The following is a 6,504-nucleotide window of genomic DNA, read 5'->3' on the forward strand; positions in this document are numbered from 1 at the left end:
AGTTTGGAGCCACAGGAGCAAGTGTGGGAGGTGGAAGCAAGGAGACAGCAGTCCCATCTTCAGTCAAAGGTAAGATGGGGCTGGGTGTGGTGGCTCATGCCTGTAATACCAGCACTTTGGAAGGCTGAGGCGGGCGGATCACCTGAAGTCAGGAGTTCGAGACCAGCCTGGCCAACATGGTGAAACCCCATCTCTACTAAAACAAAGAATACAAAAATTAGCCGGGCGTGGTAGTGTGTGCCTGTAGTCCCAGCTACTCAGGAGGCTGAGGCAGGAGGATGGCTTGAACCTGGGAGGCGGAGGTTGTAGTGAGCCGAGATTGGGCCACTGCACTCCAGCCTGGGTGACAGAGTGAGACCCTGTCTCAAAAATAAATAGGCCAGGCACGGTGGCTTATGCCTGTAATCCCAACACTTTGGGAGGCTGAGGCAGGCAGGTCACGAGGTCAGAAGATCGAGACCATCCTGGGTAACACGATGAAACCCCGTCCCTACTAAAAATACAAAAAATTATCCAGGCGTGGTGGCACGCGCCCGTAGTTCCAGCTACTCAGGAGGCTGAGGCAAGAGAATTGCTTGAAACCGGCAGGCGTAGCTTGCAGTGAGCCGAGATGGCGCCACTGTATTCCAGCCTGGGCGACAGAGTGAGACTCCATCTCAAAGAAAAAAAAAAAGGTAAGATGTTTCCTCTCTCTGTGTACCCCCAAAGTCTGGGGTCCTGGCCCATCTTTGTGAAAAGAGGGTCTGTTGGGCTTCTGTGCTGGGGAGGGGAAAAGGCAGGGGAACAGAGAACTTCTCCCTTGGCCCACAGCCTCTTGCTCTATAGGCCTGACAGATGGTTAAAGCCTCCTTCTTCTTTCACAGTCAATTTTCTGAGTTCTTCGGAGATGCTCTTTATTTGGGACTCCTCTCCCACAGTTCCCATCCTTGTGACCCTTCCTCAGTCCCAAGGAATGTGGCATTCACTGCCCAATCATTGCTGCCTGGGCTTTATGCTCCTCTAATGAAGGCCCAAGATGACCCCCCACCCCTGCCTCTGCCACTTATCCTGTGGGGTCTACATGGGCAAACCTCCAATATCCCTTGCCCCACCTCAGCAGAGGTGTGGCCCATCCCATTGCAGCCCCACTCACGATGGCAGGGTGGAGTCAGGCTCTGGCTGGCTGAGCCTCCTATGGTGGAAAGCACCACTCATCCTCCCCGTGGTCTCATGCCCACAGGCTTGAGGGGAAAGAAGTGGGGTGAGAACTCACAGCGAGGTAACAGCTCTCTATGAAGAAAATCTCTCCCCTAACTCCTCCCCAGCATAACGTGTTAACTTGTGGTGGCTCATGCCTGTAATCCCAGCACTTTGGGAGGCCAAGGTGGTGGATCACCTGAGGTCAGCAGTTCAAGATCAGCCTGCCTAACATGGTGAAAACTCATCTCTACTAAAAATACAGAAATTAACTCGGTGTGGTAGCACATGCCTGTAATCCCAGCAACTTGGGAGGCTGAGGCAGGAGAATCATTTGAACCGGGGGGGTGGAGGATGCAGGTTGGGATCACACCACTACACTTCAGCCTGGATGACAGAACCAGACTCCATCTAAAAAAACAAAAAACAACAAAAAAAACAAGATGTAGGCCCCAAGCTCACTTAGTCTCTTACCATCCATGTGTCCCAGAAGACCTTTCTGAGCTTCAATTGTCCCATCTGTAAAACAGAGCTAACAATGGCTAATTGTGAGGGTTGTTGTGAGGATTAAACAAATTGCTATTAAGTGGGCGGGACTGCACGGGGCACACCACAGCGTGGTGGAGATTGTGATGTCTGTGTAATTCCCCATATCTGTGGCTCTTTTATTGCTTAAGGAGGAAAGTTGTAATTATAAAACACAGAATTTTTTTTTCCTTTTTTAAAAACCTTAACTTAAAACAGCAATTTATAAAAGATTTAAAGCAAAAATTGACCAAGGCAATTTATAAAAGAATGTGCATAAAGTGTATTATTGGGCCTGTAACATGTAGAAATTTAATATATTTGCCAATGACAACACAAAGGAAGTGGGTGGAAGTAAGCTGCATTGGGCTAACAAAATGAAAACAGTAAAATAACAATCATACGATGTATTTTTGGGTTTGTAACATTAATAGATGTAATACATATAACAATAATACCACAAAAGGGTGAAAAGTGAATAGGGATATATAGGAATAATGTTTCTATATCTCACTGGAATGAAGCTAGTAGAGATAGGGCCAGGCACTGTGGCTCACACCTATAACCCCAACACTTTGGGAGGCCAAGGTGGGTGGATTGCTTGAGCCCAGGAGTTCAAGACCAGCCTTGGCAGCATGGTGAAACCTTGTCTGTACTAAAAATAGAAAAAACAATTAGCTGGGGTTGGTGGTGCACACCTGTAGTCCCAGCTACTTGGGAGGCTGAGGTGGGAGGATCACCTGAGCCCAGGAGGAGGAGGTGGCAGTGAGCCGAGATCATGCCACTGCACTCCAGCCTGGGCAACAGAGTGAGACCCTGTCTCAAAACAAAACAAAACAAAACACCTCTGAAGCTGATTCTCTTTAGGTAAAATGTATGTGGTAAGCCCTATAACAACCACTAAAAACAATGACAACAACAAAACTAAAAATATACAGTGATATTAATTATTAAAGAAATTTAAATACTTCACTAGAAAATGTTTACTTAAAACAAAGAAAGCGGTAGAGGATAAACAGAAGACAAAAAAGACACAAGACACATGGAAAACAAGAAGTAAAATGCCAGCAGTAAATCCAACTATGTCAGGAATAACATTAAACATCAGTGGATTAAACAATCCAGTCAAAAGGCAGAGACTGTCAGATGGGATTTTAAAAAAAAATTTATTTATTCATTTTTTGGAGACAAAGTCTTGGGTCTGTCACACAGGCTGGAAGTGCAGTGGCACGATCTTGGTTCACTGCAACCTTCGCATCCTGGGTTCAAGTGATTCTCCTGCTTCAGCCTCCCGAGTAGCTGGGATTACAGGCATGCGCTACCACACCCAGCTAATTTTTTTTTTGTATTTTTAGTAGAGATGGGGTTTCACCATATTGGCTAGGCTGGTCTTGAACTCCTGACCTTAAGTGATCCACCAGCTTTGGCCTCCCAAAGTGCTGGGATTACAGGTGTGAGCCACCACACTCAGCCCAGATTGGATTTTTTAAAAAGTCCCCTATATGCTGTCTACAGAAGACAGACTTTAGAGTCAAAGATACAAATAAATTGAAAAGAAGAGAATGGGAAAAAATATATCATGGACACAGTAACCACAAGAAAGTTGGAGTGGCTATGCTAGTATCAGGCAATGTAGACTTTTAAAATATTACTAGAGATAAAGAAGGGTATTTTATAATGATAAAAATGTCAGTCTATTAGGAAGACATGCAATTATAAACATATATGTACCAGATAACAAAGCACTAAAATATATGCAGCAAAAAGTGACCGAAGTGACCAGGCATGGTGGCTCATGTCTGTAATCCCAGCACTTTGAGACACCAAGGCAGGAGGATCACTTGAGCCCAGGAGTTTGAGACCAGCCTGGGCCACATAGTGAGATCCCTTCTCTAAAAAAAATAAAAGGAAATTAGCTGGGTGTGGTGGCATATGTCTGTGGTCCCACTTCAACCAAAACAATCTTGAAAAGGAACAAAGTAGAAGAACTCACACATCCCTACTTCAAAACTTATGAGGAAGAAATGCTATTAAGAGAGTGTGGTACTTGGCTGGGGGCGGTGGCTCATGCCTGTAATCCCAGCACTTTGGGAGGCTGAGGCGGGCGGATCACGAGGTCAGGAGATCGAGACCATTCCTGGCTAATATGGTGAAACCCCGTCTCTACTTAAAATACAAAAAAAAAAAAAAAAAAGAAAGAAAGAAATTAGCTGGGCGTGGTGATGGGTGCCTGTAGTCCCAGCTACATGCCTGTAGTCCCAGCTACTGTAGCTGGGACTACACTTCAGGAGGCTGAGGCAGGAGAATGGCATGAACCGGGGAGGCGGAGCTTGCAGTGAGCTGAGATGGTGCCACTGCACTCCAGCCTGGGCAACAGAGTGAGACTTTGTCAAAAAAAAAAAAAGAAAAAAAAAGAGAGAGAGTATGGTACTGGCATAAGACAGATACACAGAATTGAGAGTCCATAAATAAACCCATGTCTCTATGGTTAACTGATTTAATTAGTTTATTTATTTTCAGAGATGGAGTCTCACTGTGTTGCTCAGGCTGGTCTTGAACTCCTGGGCTCAAATGACCCTCTTGTCTCGGCCTCCCGAAGTGCTAGGATTACAGGTGTGAGCCACCATTCCTGGCCAAGGTGAACTGATTTTGAACAAGGGTGTCAAGACCATTCAATAAGGGGAAGAATAGTCTTTCCAACAAATGATGTTGGGAAAACTTGATCATGTCACATGCAAAAAAATAAAATTGGCTCAGGTGCAGTGGCTCACACCTGTAATCCCAGCACTTTGGGAGGATCTCTTGAGCTCAGAAGTTTAAGACCAGCCTGGGCAACAAAAAGTAAAAAAGATGAGCCAAGCATGGTGGAATGTGCGTGTAGTCCCAGCTACTGGGGAGGCTGAGGTGGGAGGATTGCCCAAGTCCAGGAGGTTGAGGCTGCAGTGAGCTATGATTTTGCCACTGCACTCTAGCCTGAGCAACAGAGCAAGATCCTGTCTCAAAAAAAAAAAAGAGACCCGTATATCACACCATGTACAAAAATTAACTCAATATGAATCAAAGTCCTAAATGTAAGAGCTAAAACTATAAAACTCTTCTCTTAAAGGACATAGAGGTAAATCTTCATGGTTTAGTGACATATTCTTAGATATGATACCAAAAGCATGAGAAACAACAACAAAAACAGGTAATTCGGACTTCATCAAAATGAAAAACTTTTGTGTTGCAAAGGCCACTATGGAAAGATGGAAAAGACAACCCGCAGAATGGGAGAAAAGATTTGCAAATTATGTGTCTGATAAGGGACTTATATCTGGAATATATAAAGTTCTCTTACAATTCAACAACAAAAAGACAACTTAATTTTTTTAAATAGGCAGAGGATTTGAGTAAACATTTCTCCAAGGAATGTAAAAAGAGCCAACAAGAACATGAAAAGATGCTCGACATCATTAGCCATCAGGGAAATGCAAATCAAACCAATATTAGACACTACTACTTCACACCTACTAGGATGGCTAGAATTAAAGAGTCAGATAATAAGGCCAGGCATGGTGGCTCACGCCTGTAATCAGCACTTTGGGAGGCCAAGGCAGGTGGATCACTTGAGGTCAGGAGTTCGAGACCAGCCTGGCCAACATGATGAAACCCTGCCACTTCTAAAATTACAAAAATTAGCTGTGTGTGCTGGTGGGCACCTGTAATCCCAGATACTCGGGAGGCTGATGCAGAAGAACTGCTTCAACCTTGGAGGTGGAGGTTGCAGTGAGCCAAGACCATGCCATTGCACTCCAGCTTGGGTGACAGAGCAAGACACTATCTCAAAATAAATAAATAAATAACTAAATTAAAAAGTCAGACAATAAATTTTGACAAAGAAGTGAAGAAATCTTATAGATCGCTGGTGGGAATATAAAGTGGTACAGAAAACAGTGGTTTTAGAAAACAGTTTGGCAGTTCCTCAAATGATGAAACATAGAGTTACCATATAACCCAGCAATTCCACTCCTAAGTATACAGTTGACCCTTGAACAATGTGGGTGTTAGGGGCATTGAATGCCATGCAGTTGAAAATCTGCATATTATTTTGACACCCAACAAACTTTACTAATAGCATACTGTTGCCTAGAAGCCTTACTGATAACACAGTCATCGATTAACACTTTTTTTTGTTTTTTATTTTTGACACCCAGGCTCTAATGCAGTGGCGTGATCTTGGCTTCACTGCAACCTCCGCCTCCCAGGTTCAAGCAATTCTTCTGCCTCAGCCTCCCGAGTAGCTGGGATTACAGGTGCCTGCCACCATGACAGCTAATTTTTGTATTTTTTGTTAGAGACAGGGTTTCGCCATGTTGCCCAGGCTGGTCTAGAACTCCTGGCCTCAGCTGACCTGCCCACCTCGGCCTCCCAAAGTGCTGGGATTACAGGCATGAGCCACTGCACCTGGCCGATTAACACATATTTTGTATGTCATATGTATTATATAATGTATTCTTACAATAAAGCAAGCTAGAGAAAAGAAAATGTTACTAAGAAAATCACAAAAAAGAGAAAATATATTTACTATTCATTAAATGGAAGTGGATCATCATAAAGTTTTCATCCTTATCTTCCTGTTGAGTAGGCTGAGGAGGAGGAGAAGAAAGAGGGCAGGTTGATCTCAATATCTCAGGGGTGGCAGTTCATCTGCCAGTTTTCTCAGTTTGTGACAAATCCCCGTAAATGTTTAATAAATTTCTTGAAAAACATTTGTATATAAGTGGGCCCACGAAGTTCACTATAAACCAACTGCCAATTTACTTC

The sequence above is a fragment of the Pan troglodytes genome, chromosome 17 (assembly GCF_028858775.2).
Source record: "Pan troglodytes isolate AG18354 chromosome 17, NHGRI_mPanTro3-v2.0_pri, whole genome shotgun sequence".
NCBI classification, from domain to species: Eukaryota; Metazoa; Chordata; class Mammalia; order Primates; family Hominidae; genus Pan; species Pan troglodytes.